Source organism: Neopelma chrysocephalum, unplaced genomic scaffold (assembly GCF_003984885.1).
Source record: "Neopelma chrysocephalum unplaced genomic scaffold, ASM398488v2 Primary Assembly neopelma1_76, whole genome shotgun sequence".
NCBI classification, from domain to species: domain Eukaryota; kingdom Metazoa; phylum Chordata; class Aves; order Passeriformes; family Pipridae; genus Neopelma; species Neopelma chrysocephalum.
Window position 1 is genome coordinate 2,721,991 of NW_020897737.1, and position 18,885 is coordinate 2,740,875.

An 18,885-nucleotide genomic window follows, 5' to 3' on the forward strand; every position below is an offset into this window, starting at 1 on the left:
GCAAAGAGTAAAGCCTTGAAATTCAATTTCACTCGGTATCAAATAGGAGATTTAAGAGTGGTATATTAGAAGAGGCTCCTTTCATGAAAATGCAAATATCAGCAAGCTGTTTTAATTATAGGCTGGAAATGTTGCATGCTGGGAGACCAGAAAAAAATGCAGGAGAGAGCAAAACCATAAAATCATCCCACTGGTATTTTCAGGTCTTCTTTAAACAACAGTATTCTCAATAAAAAAATATTTTGCAGCTACGTTATGCTTTTTTTTCTAGCTCATTGATAGTTTGGCACATGCATACAATTATGGGGTTTATTCTGCTTGGAGATATCCCCTCAAGGAAGATCTTGCAACTAAAAAAGATAAAATGTTGTCTGCTTCAGAAGGATGGAGGTGCAGGCATTTTCCTCCTGAGACCTTCATCCACTGCTGCCAGTTACCAGAAGGTTAGATCTCATAATCCAGTTCCCTGGAAGACAGAGGTGGAAGCATCCAGATAAGGCAGCTACAGACCACAAAGCTTTGTCAGCAAATAAGGCAGATTTTCCCTACAAGCAGCTGTACATTAGTCAGTAAAAGCAGGGGTTCTGTTTCAGTGCTTGCTGAAACAGAAGAGCATAAAGAGGAGAGCATAAAGAAAACACATAATCAAATATGCTCTACCTAAATGTAATAAAAATACAAGCAGTTCACCTTAATTGCAGAAGTGACAATTCTCTTCGTCCTTTCCACCTTTTTCCACCTGCTGCAGCACCCGGGTTGCAGCCAGCTCTATCTGAACACTTTGTATGCTTGCCAGGCCCCTAAATTCTAATCTCTCCCCTTCTTCAGTGAGAAAAAAAAAATCACTTCAATTCTCAAATGAAGAACGAACTAAAATTAAACCCAGTCTTTCAGGAATTAAATATTTGCATACAAAACATGTCGCAGAATACATTAGTTAGGTATGTGTTTAAAGTCTGGAAACATTGTGATGATGGGTGCTGAATAACAATCAGATAATAATAGCTCTGAAACATACAAAGGGAAAAATATGAAACCCCTCGGTATTTAAAAATACATTAAATTTCTGATGTTTGTATTATGTTTAAGAGGCCAGTGCTGCTTTCCCGAGACTTTTGTTGCTTTCCTTCAGTAGATGTCACTGCAGTACAGGATAACTAGTTCCAACACAGTTCTGGAGAAAAGGATATTAGTTTCACCGGGGAGTGGTCCACAATGGAGAACTGAAGCCTTAGTTTTCAGATTTTCAGCAGCTCTGAGTATCAGACCTCACATCCAGATTTTTTTCTTACGCTTTTTCTTTTTTGGCTGGGGACCAAACATGAGAAACTATTCGCTGTCATGGTTGGATGCAGCTGAAATCACATCAGGGAAGCTAATCTGGGACAACCATCGTTCTGAACCAAAACCAGCTTTCATGTGCCTCATTCATGTTGCTTCTGAGGATTCAAATCACAACCTTTTTTTTGATGCAGCTTGCATGTCCTTAATGCCACATATGCATTATTCTGATCAAGATTTGAACTCTCTCTGCATTTCTTGCCATAACTTGAAAGCAAAATCTCTACCAGATTAGTTTTTAATTTTTCTGATTTAATGTATTTCACTTCTAAGATGGCTTGGCCGCTTATATAGTAAAACAAAATGTTGGTTTTAACCAACAAGGGTCAAGGGGTTTTACTCAAAACAAGAAATCTTAAGACATTAAACAACAGTTAAAATATATGAAAGTAACATGTTACTAAGTTAAAAAATATCCGTATAAAAATATTCCTGGAAATGCCTGGATGTCAAACACAGAAGGACTGAAGCTAAAAATGGAAAATAACAGAATGTATGTGAGAAGCAACATCAGAAACCGAGGAGGGTTTTACAAGATTAAAAACATACTTGCAGCAAGCTCATGTACAGTTAAAGAAATGTGGTTGCTAACAGAGTCATCAGAATGTAGTCGGTGCGTACAAACTCCTCCTCTCTTAGTCATTCCTAGAAAACAAATCAGAACCGCAGTCTGCTGCGGCTCCCCAAGCCTAACAACCAAATCCCTTTTCAAAAACAGGAAGGAGAAAGTTTATCTCGGAAACAGGCTTTGTAGCTTCAGGCCTTTTTGTAGACATTATGACTGAAATGCTAATGCTGGTCGAGAGCACTGTAGTGAGTACCCGAGGTATGAGACCAGCAGACCTTTCCCCAATCCGAGGTGAGAGCAGAAGCCCTTCACCAAAAAGCCTCAACTGCTGAGTTATTACAAGGACTGAGTCGTGTAGTCAAGCAAGATGGATCCCATCCCAAAGCTTTGCATGTAAAAACGCACACTTTGAATTTCACAGGAGCCAAAGCTGCCTGCTGGGAACATTAGGAGGAACTCACTCGGTGGGTGTTCTGTGCTTGTGTGGGGAAGCTACTTTTTGATCTCTGGGCATGGTCTTATGGAGTGTTCTCTGCATAAACCCAAACTCCAGGTGACAGAAGCACAGCAAGGCCTGTGTCCAGGAAAAAAACGGTATCCACTTCCAAACAGAGCTCACACTGAAAGAATTTTTCCCTGGAGAAACAGGGAAGTTCATAAGAATGAAATACTTTATCACACCATTATCAAGCAGCAGAGCCCTCCAGGGCAGACTGTTGAGATAAACTTGGTCTCAGCCATTTAGGCTGCATTCAAGCTGAAGTTCATATTATGCATTAGTATGGACGTCATCCAAACAAATCTGCCAAATGTGATGAAACAGAAACATCTAAACTTGTTTAGGAATGACACTATTAACATCTATCCCTTCTCTCAGCTAAATGAATCATCTGATACTTCATTAAATATAGTTTCTATCAGCCTTTCCACCAGACTAATGAACATACTGAAGAGGAGAGAGTAGGAATCCATAGTTCATTTCCCTCTGCTCTCTCCAGAGAAAAGGGACACATCTGAGCTACTATTTATAGATTATGTCTGTAAAGAAAATAGAAAAATGTTTTGAGGGACTCTGCTTTAAGGCCACTTTCTGCTAAGATGGCTAAACAGAATTTTGTCTTATGCTACATCTTCCTTTTTTACTACTTCTACCTGTCTTGTTTCACAGCTTCAAATTTCACACCCACACCCTTCTTTCCTCCTACTCTCTTTGTCTCTGTGAAAAACCCCTGTCATCCATGACTTCTTCATACGTCATTCCCTTCAGCCTCACCAAGTCCTGGATCCTTTTATTTCTCTTCCCTCTCTTTCAGAAGTTTCTCTTTTCTATTAATTTCTACCTCCCAGGCTTAATTTCATGGCAGTCACACTGGGCTGCTTCTCTTTCCCTGCCCATGCTTCTCCCTGGCTACATCTCTTATAGTCTTTCTCCATTCTTAGCAGCATTAAATACAATCCTTCTCACTTCCCCCTATCATTTTCTTTTTGTCTGCTCTCCATGTGGCAGTTCTCTTCAGCCTTGTCCTTTGATTTCAAGTCAAGGCATACTGTTTGCCATGTAAACCTTTCCTGATTCACTCAGTCCCCTTGCTGAAGACCCCCACATCTCCACTATGTGTTCAGTTGGCATTCCTCCTTCAGCTCAGCATATGCCAAAGCTTACTGTCTTGCACTGATTTTCATCAGCCATATTCTTGAATCTCTGATGCTGAGTTCCTCCCTTTTAAACAGTGATCATATAATTTGCAGCCTCATAGTTGAGGTCATCTTCTCTCCCCCATGCTTTGTCAATCAATCTTTTCACAATTTTCAGATGATCGGTAATTCTCAGTATTTATCTCCATTCGCTTTTCCCACATTTCTTTTCTCCTTTCTCTTTCTATCTCAAGGACTGTTAATTTTCTACTTGCTTCTCTTCACCCCTTTTTTCCACTGCAAGTTTGTTTTATTCATCTTTGTTTCTTCCGGTTTCCTAGTTAAGTAATTCTCCATTCTCCAGTTGAAGAACATCTGTCATCACAAGTACATTTTTTGCTACCCTGAATCATCCTCCCTTTTACTCTGCTCCTGCATCTCCTTCACTCTCCACATTGGGATGTCACCAATGTCTTCTACATGAAAGCATCTGCTTTCCATCACTTCCCTTTCTGTAACCCCTTTCCTTCTTCCTTGTCACATCTTCAGATTTTCTCTTTTCCAACTCCTCCGTTTGCCTCAGTTCTTCCATCTTGAGCAAACTGTTGTTCACTCCTACTTCAGTTCTCACGCTCCCACCAAAAACACTCTTTTTCTGATCCCCTTTTCTCACCAGCTCTGCTCCTCTTTCCCATCTCCAAGCTCATTAAACTTACGTCTTCTCCAGCTTCATCCCAGAACCTCTGTAAATGAGCCTTCCTCCCTTGGACACAACATAATCTGCTCTTACCTTTGTCTCTTATTGAACTGACCTAAAGTTGAAAAATAATAATGCATCACTAAAACCTTGTCCTCCTTAAGTTTCCATGACTGTAGGTTTTCTTTGTTTTCCCTCTGTGTATCTATCCATTAGCATTTCATGCCATGTGGAATTCTTTCAAGACCCACCTCCAGCATTTATGATAATCAAAATCTATTATGATTTAGTTATTATTTTGAATATTCATCTCTTCACTGCAGATCTGCCTGTTTTTATCCAAAGGAAAGTCTCAAAAAATTTGGCTCAGATTTGTTCTCTGGGGACATGACCCCAAGAACAGTGTGTTTTAAACAGCACTTTCAGTTGCATCTCCTTCACAGTCACCATGACAAATCATATCTAGCCTGCCACTTGCACCTTCCACCTCCAACTTTTTTGCTCACAGCCAAATTATGCTGTAATCCTAACAAGACTTTTTTTCTAACATTTCTAGTAGAAGGCTTTTTGCATTTATCTGCATACTTTAAATCCATTCGAATTTTCATTATGCCATACATTTATTGCTGCAACATCTGTTTCCTTACCCTTGCCATGGACTACCTTAATAATTCATCATCATTCGGGGAGATGGTAAGTTCTAAATCTTCCTCTCTTACAACCCCCTCTGTTCTCCCCATCTTTACAGCATTAGGATACACTGCTTTCATTTTCAAGTCCTTTTGCAATTTATCCCCACCATATTATCCCCACCTCTCAAGCTCTTACATTAACCCTACCCAGGATGAAAAGCATCATTTGCTTGTTAAAAGTTCAGGTACGCACACCTCTATGTTATCTCCCATATGCTCCCACATGCTCCTGCTGCATTTCTCATAAATATTTTCTTAACAGAGCCACTTCAGTATTTTCCTTAAAAATCTCTATTTGAGGTTCACCTCTGCCACAGTGCTACAAATTTGGATAAGTCTAGCCAACTGTCTATCACGTGTCAGCTACCTCATCCTTTCCCAATACTCTCTCACCATTATCTCTTGAATTATAAGGTTCTGGGGGACAGGGATCATCCTATTATTTTGTGTTTATGTGACATCTGATCCACCTAAATAAGAATTCTGCCCAAGAGCAAGATTATCTTTAAGAATAATTGTGATGATAATGTTACAATAAGTAGAATTGTAACATCTCAACTGGGTTGATATTGTTGTCCAACCCTCTTTCTCTGCTATATTTAAAATCAGATTTTAGAACATAATCTTCTGTATGTCGGGCTACAAAAACACATGCACATCTTCCCCCCTAATTAAAAATACATTGAAAGCAAGTTATATTTTTATTTAAATAAAGATTACATTTAGTGGGATGTCAGCCTAGATGCAATATGACATATATTACATAGAGGTTTTGGGTTCTGTACACAGATGCTAAATGTAGCGGAACGAGCTCAATTAGGCTTGGTTTAGTAAAACAGTTAACAAATTCTATTTCTTCTCGAGACAAAGGGTGATTCTTCTTCCATATGGAAAGATCTCTTAAAAATTAGGTTAAAAGAGCCCCAAATGAGGGATACTGCTGGTATAGCAGAAAACAATAGTAATTAAGTAGTTTAAATGCAACCAAGAGAGAAATGTGTAGGAAGGAGAAGTCAGACAGCAAAGGAAAGTAGAGTATTTTAATATAATAAAAGGAGCATGCTTTGGAAAATTGTTTAGAGAGTTACAAATGTTCTGAAAACAAAACTGATTTTAAGAAAATAATCACTATGAGAGCTATCCTATCTAATCTGTTCTCATTGTGACATCGTTACGAGAGACACCAGAGCTTCATGGGGGAAAAATAGGTGGAAAATGATGTGATGTGTGTGATTATAATGATATATGTCAGTACCATTTTCCTGAGATGAGGGTGAGGACTGGAGCATTGAAGGGTCTGTACAAGCAGGAATTGCCCTCAAGAGCTTAACACACAGACTACTGGAGCAGAAAGCCACCCTGCAATCATGTCATCTTACCCTCTGTCTTGTTCCAACCAAATGCTGACATAAACCTATAAATTATGCTCAAAGATGAAATACCTCATGGGCAAAGGTACCTAGGTGCGTGCTGAAGGTGCCTATTACACACAGTAAGAGATATTAGGATGAATGAAATCCATTAACCATAACTGGTCATTATTATTGAAATAAAGATGTATAGCTCTTTGAAATGCCAGATTGTCTAAATTACTGTAGTCTGGAAAGAAATATTTTTTAACATTATTCTGTGTACTATTTTCTTTTCATAGAGAAGTAATAAAAACACTGATTTTCACGAAAGAAAAGCAGAAGTGTTTTTACTTTGCTAAAAGCCAATTTACTTCATTAGAAAATACAACGCAAATTATGGCTTGCACACATAGGTCGTTTTCATCAGGTATCAGCACTGTCGTAAGTACAATAAATTACAGTAACAAGTGGACCAAGTTTGCAGTATCTAAACAAATTAAATGCCTACAACTCAGTTATTCACCTTTGCTTCTGCAAGTCAAAACAGTCACATCCTGAACTTGCAGGTTATAATTAGGCTGAGTCCTGGCTCTGTAAAAGCAGAATGTCTATCTTGCAATCTACCCACATTAGTTTAGGAAGCCAGCAGAAAGGGCAGTGGTAATGCATAAGAGGAGAATACAGCAGGTGGTTAAGCAGCACAGAAAGCCTATTTTTAAACTAAGAGGCAGAGAGTAGATACTTTTCACAGCCTAAACAAGTCTTTTTAAATAAGACAGTAAAACTATTTCTTACAGACCGAGCACTATTTCTTCTGTTATTTTCCCACTCTTTGAAGGGCTGGGCAGAGCAGTTTGCAGTTCTGTAGTGGAGATGTGCAGAAAATCCTCATCTTTACACACGCACACACACACGCCCCCAAATACCCATGCCAGGGAAATCTTGTGGAGTGAACCATTTGCCATTTCGGTGAAGGATGGTTGCATCACCCAACAAATAGATTAAGAAAGTATTGGTTTGTAGTCCTTGCATGGAAATGATTGTGCAGGAAGGAATAAAGCCTTAACTCTTTGACCATGGGCCCACTCTTCAAAATGAAATGATCCCATTCAAGAGTGATAGTTGCAAATTACACATTTTAAAAGATACATTTTAGGAGAAGTTTTATAAAGGGATGTTCAGTGCAGTTATAGTAGACTCTACCACCTGAGAATTGTGGCTGTCAGCCTTTATTGCATGTATTAAATATGCAACACTGTGTAGGAAATTCACAATAAAATTATTTTTAAATTACTGATTGCTCAACCGAGAGCTTGGTTCCTGGGAAAGCAACAGCCAGTTTGTAGAGAATAATAATTAAACCAGTATTGTTCCCTTTTGTTACACTGTTTTCTCTGAAGACCCTAGGAAAGAAACAATATCTATTGACTATTTCCTGTTTTCTTTTCTTCTGTATGTAATGAAGTATCACTGCAAGAAACAAGAAATGAATAATCTGCTTCTATCCATGTGCCAATTTCTGCACTTTTAAGCTAAGTAAAACTCCCATTGATTTTTGCCTGTTTCAGGGCTCTTCTAAAGCACCATGCCCCACGTATATACATTTATACCTCACTAAACTTTGCCATCCACTTCCAATGATGTTTACATCAAACTTATTCCTACTTGGCTCTTAGTGTCAGTGGTTAATACGGATGCAGTGGGTGATCAGCTCTTTCCTTCCAGGCCATGTGACATTGGTTGGCCACCAAACCAGGAGCTGCCCGTGGGCCCAGCTGATGCGGTGACTCACAGGCGCTCCCACAGAAGCTGAGTGCAGGACTTGGCACTTCATGTCGTTTCCAGCAGAACGGATCAGACTGCTCTGATCTGCACTGGAGGGCCAGCCTGACATGGAGCCAGCTTGTTTGTGGGACCAAAAAAGGAAGCCAAGACAATCCGGCTGCTACCTCCAAGTGTTTGTCTCTGACCCTGGTCACTCCACCACAACCCCATTAGGAGTCCCCAGAAAAAACACTCAGGTGGCCTTTAGGTAACTTGGGCATTTTCTCTCTTTTTTGTAGGAAAAATGTCTTTTAAAAAAGATATCTTGTTATGAATGAGACCTGCTGCTTGTTTATATTCAGTCATAAATGCTTGTTTCACCTGGCAAATCATGTTTTTTTCCTATATTTTGTTTTAGTGACTTGGTGGAGTCTAGTCTAGGCTCCCCAAAAAAATATCTCTATTATAGACCATGATGTGAGTGTCAGAATAAAAGGGCCTGGCCTCCACATCCATGCCTGATTTGAAGAGTTCACATTAAAAAATTCCATCTTTATAGTTGAGTGAAATTAGCCCTAAACTTTTGGACACAGTAACCAAAAATCTGCTGTTCTAACATTTCTGTACAACCACAAGATGAGGGCAAAAAATATTATAATGAATACAGAAGTAACCTAGAAGACAAGTGAGCTATGATGTTTGATTTCAGGCATGTAAAGGCTTTGCAAAGCCCAAGATTAAAGTTTATAATAAAGCATTCTATCTTACCTACCAAATAACAAATTTCTCTCACACACCCCTTCCAAAAGAAGACAGATCTCAGTAAAAAGAGTAATTATGTCATATTAGTGCATGAAACTGGTTACCTGTGAGAAGCACTGTAGGAAAAGGTAATTTATTTTGTGTACATTATGACAAAAAAAATCTCATCTCTGATTTTGCCACCACAGTGGTTCTGTCTATGCCTTCTCACAAAAATTCAACATCTGCTACATTGCTTACAATATGGCCTCATATTAAAATGATAAGATACACTGATAGAAAAAAAATGTTTTAATTGCTAACATATGTTATCAGAAGTTAATTCAGTTATCTTTAAGCATTAAAGCATTGCCCAGTCATTTATTTTTAACTTGTAGCACCACTGCCTTCTATCCCGGAATCAGTTGCAGGTATAGGGGGATAATTAGGGACCACAAAAGCCATTGACAATATCTGAAATAGCAACACCGGCAGCACATTTTTTTACCCTTTAGACAACAGCGTCAGATCTTGAACTCAGTTCAAGTTATCCTTATTGCTAGGGATGATGTGATGTACTCCTGACACAAGAATATGGGAAGATCCATATACAAACTGGGAGTTTTGGCAGACTTTTAAGCATCAAAGTTTTTAAGCATTGGTTTGACTGTCTGCTGTGAACCATGAATCAGGTCTTTCAGATGTTACATTAAAAACCCTCTGGGATCTTCCTTCTGAACTACAAAGCTCCAAATCTTCAACTACACAGGCGAGCACCAAGGTCTAACAGAAGACCTGTAGAGTGCAGCAGTTGGTGCTGAAAGCCTGATCTTCAAGCTGTACACAGTTCAAGGATTCCTACTGTTTGACTAGTTCAGTTTGAGTCCCACCCAGTGCCCATTTGTGGCTGGAATGCATTAGTTTAGCTTCATACAAAAGAGATGTACTTCGTGCACTCCAACACCACTCTACACTCTGAATTACAGCACTGTTAGAAGACATGATGACAGCAGTTACTTCAAAAGTGCATCCCTGATCCAAACTAAAACACTTCAGTGCCCCAAGGCTCATGAAGCATCCTGTGTGGAACAACAAATGAAAATGAGATGCCTGATTTTCACGCACTGCAGTGCCTTAAACTCTGTTATCTGTCTGTGCAGATTTTTTTTAAGGTTTATATCCCTACAGAAAAAACATACTTTTGGTTAGTGTTAGATTAGCAATACTCAACCATTGCTGAGTTCTGTGTCATGTTATGTCCAGTGGGCTTCATAATATCTTTCAAATTTAAATAACCATTGAAGCATACCAAGAAAATGGGAGCCAAGTTCAAGCACCCAGAACTACATTTTGCCATGGTGCATCTGATATTCGATGTTTGCCTGAAAGTGGCTTTAAACTGTAATTTTAATTTGTGTGAGCGAAGCTGAAAGGTGAAAGCCTCACAGCCGCCAGCAACAGAATCTGCAAGCCCAGATCGTGGTTTTGTAAAAAAAAAAGGATGGAGAAATGGCTTGAGTGCTGGACGGATTTTCACCGTGTCAGGAGCTGATCTGAGGGGAAAAAAAAAAAAAGAGACACTGCATTTTAACATCCCCGCTGCCCTTCCCTCCACCCATCCAGCAAAAGCAGCAGCGGCGGCTCCCACGGCGCTTCTCCCGCCTCCCCGCCCCGCACTCGGGTGACTAACGGCCCTGCGTTCCGGGGGCGGGGAGCGGATTCCATGCCAAAAAAAGGGGAAAAAAAATAATTAAAAAAAATAAAGAACGCGCCCATCCGTTCCGCGGAATCCCCCGCACGAGAAGCCCCCTCCCTGTCAGGAAGGGACATAACCTTCACGGCCATGCCGTGCCCTGCTGCCGGGAGCTGACCCCTGCCCCTTCACCTGCGGCGGTGCCCCCCTGTCCCTCATGCCCGTGGCCGGACGTGCCCCCGGCTCCTCAGCCGCGGCCCCTCCGCCCACCGCGCCCGCTGCGCCTTAACCGAACCGGCCCGGCCCGGGCGGTGCCGCGGCGGGGCGGGGACAAGAGCTGACGGCCGCCTGCTATTGGCTGAGGGGGCATGGGCGTGGCCCGGGGCCGGCTGGCTGCTCTGCTACTGGTGGGAGGACACGTCAGTGCGGGCGGGGGGCGGGGCCGGCTGGGCGGTGCTGGGAGGGGCGGCGGCGGCGGGGGCGCGGAGCGGAGCGAGGGGGCGGTGGCGGGTGGGGAGGCGCCGCCGGGCGCAGCGGGAGCAGCGGCAGCGCCGGAGCGCAGGTAGGGGAGCCGCGCCGGGGGGCTGCCCCGTGCCCTCCACCGCCCTCACCTGTCACCGCCCGCCTGCTGGGCTCTTGCCGCTGCTGCGGCGAGGCATCCCCGCGCCTCGCCCCCTTCCCTCGGCTCCGCGTCCGTCCCCGCTGCTCCCCGGCCAGCTGCGCTTCTCTCGCCGCCCGCCCTCCCCCGATCCCGCCGGGGCCGGGCAGTACGTGCGCCCCGCTCCGCTCCCAGCCCAGGTGCACCCGGGGGGCCCGGGGGCGGGGCGGCGGTGCCCGGCGGGGTCTGGCGGCGCCGCGGGGTCTCGGCAGGGACAGAGCCGGGGGAGGTTCCACGAGGGTGCCCCGGGGCGGCCGCTCGCGGGGTTCTGCCCGTGGGATTCCGCCCGAGTGCCTTGTCTTGCGCGAGCTCTCCCCCTCTTCCTCTCTGATCCCTTCTCCCGTCTGGCTGGAAGGGCTGAGGGATTTTTTAAAAAAAGATGCTCTTTAGATTATTATGATTTAGAGGGGAGTGTGTTTCTCTGGTTGATTTTTTTTTTGTGGGTTTTTTTTTTTTATTATTATTTTTTGTGGTTTGTTTTTTAATCAGTCGCCCTGTTGCTGGGCTTGTGTATTGTCGGTGCCAGTTGCGAGAAAACGCAGTAGTTGTTGCAAGGTAGGCAGGTGGTGATGGAGAGCATCGGAGGGGACAACACCCAGGAGGGAGGGAAGGCTGTTCCTCACCTCGAGCCGCTAGGAAGATGAGGGATGCCGGGATTCCCGTTGCTGGGCTATTCCTTGCTTCTGCTCTCAGCTTTCATCTTTTGTATTGGCCGGTGAGCAGGGAAAACTCGGCTGCTGTCCTTGGAACCATATGGAAGGGAAAAGGATTTTTTTTCAAGCAGGGTTTGGTGTGTCTGCAGCAATGCCTCTTCTAGGGCTGGAAGAGCAATAAGCTCAGCTCCTATTCCATTCTCTTTATGTATGTGAGGGCTCTGTGCGCTGTTGCTGTTGCTGAACTCCTCCAGGCTTGCTCTCGGAGATCCTCCTCCTGTCTGCATCGTGCACGGCCGACCATGGCTGCGGCAGGTAAATGTCTGAGGCAGCAACAGCCTGAAACTGCCATAGTGAAATTAGTAATGATCGTGCATATTCCTGTGTGCTGTGTCTTGGGTGAGGGAAGCTATTACCTGACTTGTACTCAGCAGACTTGTCAAGATGGTAATACATTAGTCACAGTCGCATCTGAAAGACTCATTTATGGCAAATACACGTTTATTTAACAAAGCTTTGGAACGTCTCAAACAGGCTGTAGGAGAATGTACAACAGAGAAGGGCTAGGAAAATCCACTGGCATACTGATAAAGGCAGATCACAAATGGCTGTGGGGTTCTGCAGTATTGCAGGAGAGAAGTTTAAAATTGTCCTCTTAGTTTCTTTTGTTGTCCTCATGCCTCTCTGCTGCTTTTCAGGGAGGTGTTGAGCACCACCAGCTTCCATTGTAATGAGTGATCAAGTTGTATGTTGCCGAATGATAATGGCTTCTTGGCTAGGACAATCTACAATTCCCACTTCATTTTGCTATCTGTGCATACACAACTATTTTTTTCCCAGATCTCATTGTAAGTGTTTCAAATTTTAGCGTTTCAGGTAGTCTGTTGGGTTTCCCTAAAAAACCCATGATCTTTAAGATTGCTCTTGTCTTAGCGTGTGTGTATGTGCAGAGAGATCTGCACTTGGGAAAAAAAATTGAAGTTTTTTATAAAATGCACTTGTGTGTAGTAGGAGCATGAAGTGCCATTTTTAATAGGTGGATTGATAATAGAAGCATTAGCCTTTTCTATTGTACAGACTTAAATACCACCTCTAGGTGTGTGGTTGTTTAAAATTTCTCTCATTTTGCTCATTTGGCAATAGGAAGGAAAAAGCTCCCCCACTGTACTTCGGGAAAGATGTTCTTCAAAGACAGGAGCTCTCTGCCTCGAGAAGCCTCTGTATTGAATGACTCTCAGGAGTATGGCCTTGTTTGTCAGTATTTACCTCAAACTGTAGTATTTAGGGAAGTAAATCAACGTTGTATCAAAATCTTTGTTGCCTGGATTTAGCTACTTAGATTTTTGTAGCATGTGGAAGAACTGGATGATATATTACAATGGGTGAAAGAACACATTTTATAGGAGCAGGAAGAAAACTAAAGCTGTAGAAATCAAGCACTGCAAACAGCAAATGCAATACCATATTTTGGAACTAGATCTTTTGAATCAATTTCAATCAGTGCTTAGACCTGCAATTAAAAGCAGTTAGCATTGTTCAAAAATACTCATGTAAAAGATACTTGCATTATACTTGATTTTAACTTAATGTTGACATTTTTAATGAATCTGATATATAATCCATAGTTGTTTCATGTTAAAGACTTTTTTAAATGTTTTAGATTTAAATGTTATGAAAGTTGAAACTAGAAATTTGTTTTGATTCGTGTCTGACTTTAAAATGAGATTCATAATAAACATGTTAGTGTTGTAGCTGATACGCTCTGCCTTAGTTTTCAAAACTTGTGTTTTCAACACAAACTTTGTGTTGAAACAAAGAAATTGCAGATCCATTTTTAGTGTTCTCATAGATCCTATCAGTTTAGTTTAATAATGATGGGGGAAAAATACACATTGAGATTTATGTACTGAAATGCTTACTGTAGGTCTATGTTCCCAACAAAAAACTTGAGAATATCAATTTCGTAAGCCTTCTTTACTAGTGAAGCAGCTAAAGGAAAATGTAAAAAACTGTATGGTCAGTATAGAGAGAGCTCTTTATAAAAACAGAGGTTTGGGCTAGTTTGGTGGAAACTGTTATTGAAGCACTGATCTAATTAACATCATGTTATAGTATTTAAAGGGTCGCTAAAAAGAGGATGGAGACTTCCTTTTACAAGGAGTCCCATGGAAAAGATAAGGGGTGATGGGTACAAGTTATTCCTGGGGATACTCCAGTGAGACATAAGAGGACAATTTTTCACAATGAGAACAGTCAGCTGTTGGAATAATCTTCCCAGGAAACTGGTGGATTCCCCAACACTGGACACTTGTAAGGTACAGGGTGCTGGGCCACCTTGTCTAGTTTGTGATTTTCCAAGAAATGTTGGGCCAGATGATCCTTGAGGTCCCTTCCAACCTCGTATTCTGTGAACTGTAGTGTCAGTGTGGTTTGACACTAACAGTGGCTATTTCTATTGGAAACAGAACAGGACTATGTGAGTGGGAGGAGAGCTAAGACTGCAAGTACAAGGTAGAATAACAGAATAATTTCTGTATGCAGAAAACACCCTCTCTATATATAACGAAAAGTCAGTTCAGTGCTGTTATAAAAATAGCTATTTATAATACTGACTATATATGGAAACCCTTGAAAACTGTTCACATGTGAGCCTTGGCTTTTAGTCTCTCTCGAACACATAACACTTAGCAGTAGAAATCTGAGCAGAAAAAAACTAACCAACAGTTTTCATAGGTACTATTTAAGCTCTGGATAAGATATGAGTTCTTATTTATGAAAATTTTCTTGTGCTTGTGTGCTTATTCTGTGTAGATTATGAACATCAATCATGAAACAATAATGAGGGAGAACTACCTTGAAAGTGTAGACAATGGGGATAAATGGAATCATTGTGAACTATGTGCTCGTCATGAGAAAGGAACAGGAATGCCTTATATTTGTCATAATTTCTATTTGAGAATTTTAAAGAATTTTAGCTCTACTCATGAGCTAAACCTAATGACTGGATTTTTGTCTGGATTTTTACTTCAGAACATCAGCATCCTCATGTTATTTCTAACATGAGAATGATCAGTGACTTGCTATCACTAAAGACTGTATGTAATATAGTGAATAACAGAGTTTGTTTCCTGGTTCCAAATTCCATATTCTAACTGTAACACTTTAGTATCTAAATGGAGATTTGTTTGTGAATGATTATACCAGCTTTCTGCATCAGAAATAGTAACAATTAATTTCATAAAATGAGTATTAAAACAATACATAAGTAAACTGAGGAAATCACTGTTACATCAGCATTTTGCTGAGTCTATGCAGTTTCATAATATTAAATGTGGAAGAAGGAAAATGTTGCACTTCTAAATGTTCACAATGCTAATGTATTCAGCTTTTTTTTTTTAATTTAGAATACGGTAATTTATTTCTTTGTCGCTGTGTTAAATAAGATATTTTAGCATAGCAGAAATAGTTGTGTTAAAAATCTTGACTAAATCACAATGAAAGAACAAAATAAATTTTAAAGGTGCTACATGTCTTAAACTCTGTTGCTATAGAAATATTGCATATGTTTTTTCCCTCCCTTCTCTGAAGCAATCATGAGCATTTCATTGGAAAAGGCCAGCTTTCAGAGAACTTTCATGCCTGTTTCCTTTAGGCAAAGGAACTTTCAGAAATGAATGTGTGGGCTCTCAAGTTAGTTGTGTTCAACTTCTCTATTCATAAGAAGTTTGAGACATAAGTTTTTTTAGCTGATGTGGAGTAAAAATAATCTATTGCTGTGTTTTAAAATGAGGAAAATGCATAGATAGATATAGGAATAGATATAGTTATTATCTGATGACTTTGTGTGATACCTTTCTGTGACACTGAAGTGTCCAGATCTCCAGAAGCTTTTAATTCTAGCTTTAGTGCAATTAGACTTATTTTTCCAACATTACTCAGCAGAGATGTTTGTGTTCCAGTTTGGATTCAAATTTGAATTCCTAATACAAGCCTGCTGGACCTTCCTGTGTTGGAATTGCCTGTTAATGTCTTGAAAACTTATCCTTTAGTTGATTCATTTATAATGATAGGATAACTTAATTTAACACTGACACTTAGTTTGGGAAAAGAACATAGTCTTGCTGTGGGTGGCTTTCACAAGAAATACTTGCATGGCAATATTAAAGAAAAAAAAAGGAGGAGGAAAGCCCCCAAACCAAAAAACAAAATCCTTCTGAAAAAACAAAGTGTGAATCAATTCTTAACTGAATCTTCATTATGCCAGCCACATAGAGCTCCATTGTTTTGGTGAATTGTATCACTATCTCTGTTAATTTTTTCTCAGAGATTACTATAGTAGTACTGATGTTAATGGTAACACACTGCTTCATTCAGCTGAAAGAAGGGAAGGATGTGGCTACAACGTTCAGTAGAATAAAGTATTTATTCAACTATTAAGTATCAAAAAAAATCTTTCTTGGAGAAAGATATGAAAACAAAACTTTTTTCAGCCCCTTCTCCTCTTTTCTTCATGATTAGGTGTCAGTCATCCTGTATTAAAGGTCATCGTTTATTGTAGGAACTCTACATTTCTTAGTGGATTTGGAGAAATGGTTTACACTTAAAATGATTTCTTTGTAGAATTATGTTTTGGCTGATCTCATCATCAAATTCATAGAAGTTGTGATCCTGAAATGGATTTTGTAAGTACCTATTAAATTGATAGTTATCTGGGGTAGTGTCTGGTATAGAATCACCTGGAGTTTTTCAGTGGGTTTGGTTTACTTCGAGTGAGTTTAGTTAGTGCTTATGAAGTGAGCAACTCCTTGGCTGTGAAGTCTCACTTATATGTGAAGTAAGTGAATAGCTACTTGAGTGTACATCAGTTCAGTGCTTTTCAGTCTTTTCACCCTTTCTGACTTAGAGAAGGTAGATCCTTCTGTTTGGCCTGCATATGATAGTCTAGGTGATACTTTAACTTATTAAAACAATCTGATTTCACTTGCTTTGTACTAACAAGTGGGACTTTGTGCTTATATATATTTATCTTTAAAGCGCAGAAACTTTTGAATTAAACTTGAGAGCACAGTAAATTTGTGTTCATAAGCTTTCTACTTTTTGCTGCATTTCCTAATCTTAAAGAAGGCCATATTTATTTTTTATGTACTTTTTGTGTAATTTGCTTCTCACAAGCTCCCTGTATTTGCTTAAGAATGTATCAGCACTATGCTGGTGTTGGTAGAGCAGAAGGTCCAGTGTGCCCTGAGAGTTGGGGGCTCATGATGCTTGGTGGTGTGTGCTGCTCTTTTTCTCTCCTCTCCCTTTTCATCTGGACAGCATTTCCAGGTGATGGTGAAGAGGAAACTGTGTTCTGATGAGAGTCCTGTAGTAGATAAACTTCAAAGTTTGCTGGAAGGATTTGGATATTACACTCTGCTGGCTCTTACAACAAATTTCAGTATGCCTGGTAAGAGTGTCTTGCATGTTGCAGCATATCATGTTAATTGCAGGTTCGTCAGAGGCATTTTCTGTGAATAAGTGTAGTGTAGTTTGATTGTTCTGCTTCTTCCAAGTGGAAGTAGTGGTTTGTGGTTTTCGTTTGTTTTTTTTTTTTTTTCTTGTAGGCGGCATTTTTGGCTCTTATCTTAAATATTAATAGCAAAACTGAGGTGCATGGAAGGTGGGGACATGTCATAGCTTTTCATGAAGCTCCTCTTGTCAGACCTATTACACTTGTTCTAAATTCCTGTTAACCTGCTGTGTTCAGGAAAACTTTACAGTAGCTGAAAACAAATTTCAGGAAAAGTTTTTTTTTTATTTTGAACACTTGGCATCATTTTGTTTATTCCCTGGAGTCACTTAAGCCTTCTCTACAAATATTTGTGCACATGTAATAAGTTAAACATATGTTGAACTTCAGTTGTATTTCTTATGAAGAAGTGTATGCATATTGGGGCCCATCTGACCATATGTGACCCCCTTCAGAGGTGAAGAAATCTTAAAACTGTCAAAACATACAGCACCTCCTATAGTATAGGAAATTGTTTTTAACCTCACATTTTAATTGATGTTTCAAATTCAGGTTGTTCAATATAGTTGGTAGACATATTGGCAACTCCTAAGTGTTTTCTGTGTTGTTAGAATTTACTCTAGGGAGGTAAAATAGGAGTTGGGTATAGGTTTATAATACCTTAAAACAAGTTTGCTTTTAATGTTATGTACGTATGAGATAAAAAGGGTTTATTTTGCTTATGGGTTATTTAACTGTTCAAGCTGTTTATTAGTCAAAGAGTAAGCAATTGTCATAGCAGTGCCAAGTAAATGTTACTAGTTTTCAGATGTGAACTTCAGAACATCCACTTCTTTTAATTATGAGCTTTTTTATTGCAAGATGGGTGCTTGCTGAAATGATGCTGAATCTGTTAGTAAATATAGAATATGCCCTCTCCAACTTTCTACTGCTGTTTTTAATAGGATTGCATGGGGTATTTTGAAGTGACAATTGACATGAGGGATGGAAGAGGGCCCTCAGGAGATTTTCTAGTTAAACCTTGTGCTTAAAAGCTGTATTTTCCTAAAATTATGTTTATTTCTAAAATGTCGCTAAGAAGAAGTTGTATAAAATTAAATTATTCTTCTCTTTCCAGGGAATGCACACACTTGCCTGCTCAACTCATCTAAATGACACTGTTGCATTATTTTCTTTTGAGCACTTCAAAAGAGAATTCCAAATAAAAGCGAGCAAATATCTTTGCAAGCAGCTGGTTTTTTCCCACTCCTTTTGACTGTGCTCTCCCTGCGTATTTGTTTCTACTTTTAATATACCACATCCACAATGTTGCCATCTTGTGTTTGCTTAACCTCTGCAAAAATGCTTCCAGTCTTCCTTGCCTTGCATGTTGGACAAGGATGGAGTATCCCCAAATCCACCACTCCAGACATGTACACATGGTATGCTGTTATCTACCTACATTTGTAAGCTTTAAAAAAACGCCAAAGAAACCTCCAACCCCCCTCACCTTAACTAATCCTTTTATGAAAACACCTACAATGAGTCTGTGCTTGCTTCAAAAGTTTCATGCTTTAAAAACTTGAGTCTACCTTATGGACCT

At 40.3% G+C, this 18,885-nt stretch overlaps 1 protein-coding gene across 3 annotated transcripts in view; it reads left to right on the forward strand.

Moving 5' to 3' along the window:
- Positions 1-10,984: 10,984 nt before the first annotated feature.
- CDKL5 (cyclin dependent kinase like 5) overlaps positions 10,985-18,885 on the forward strand; it is a 123,566-nt gene continuing 115,665 nt past the window's right edge. For 2 of the 3 annotated variants that reach the window (XM_027688897.1, XM_027688899.1), the window contains exon 1: positions 10,985-11,045. The gene's annotated coding sequence lies outside the window, so the exon portion shown is untranslated. Of the gene's footprint in view, positions 11,046-11,762; positions 12,110-18,885 lie in introns of those variants that run through there. The other variant, XM_027688898.1, reaches the window with a different exon arrangement.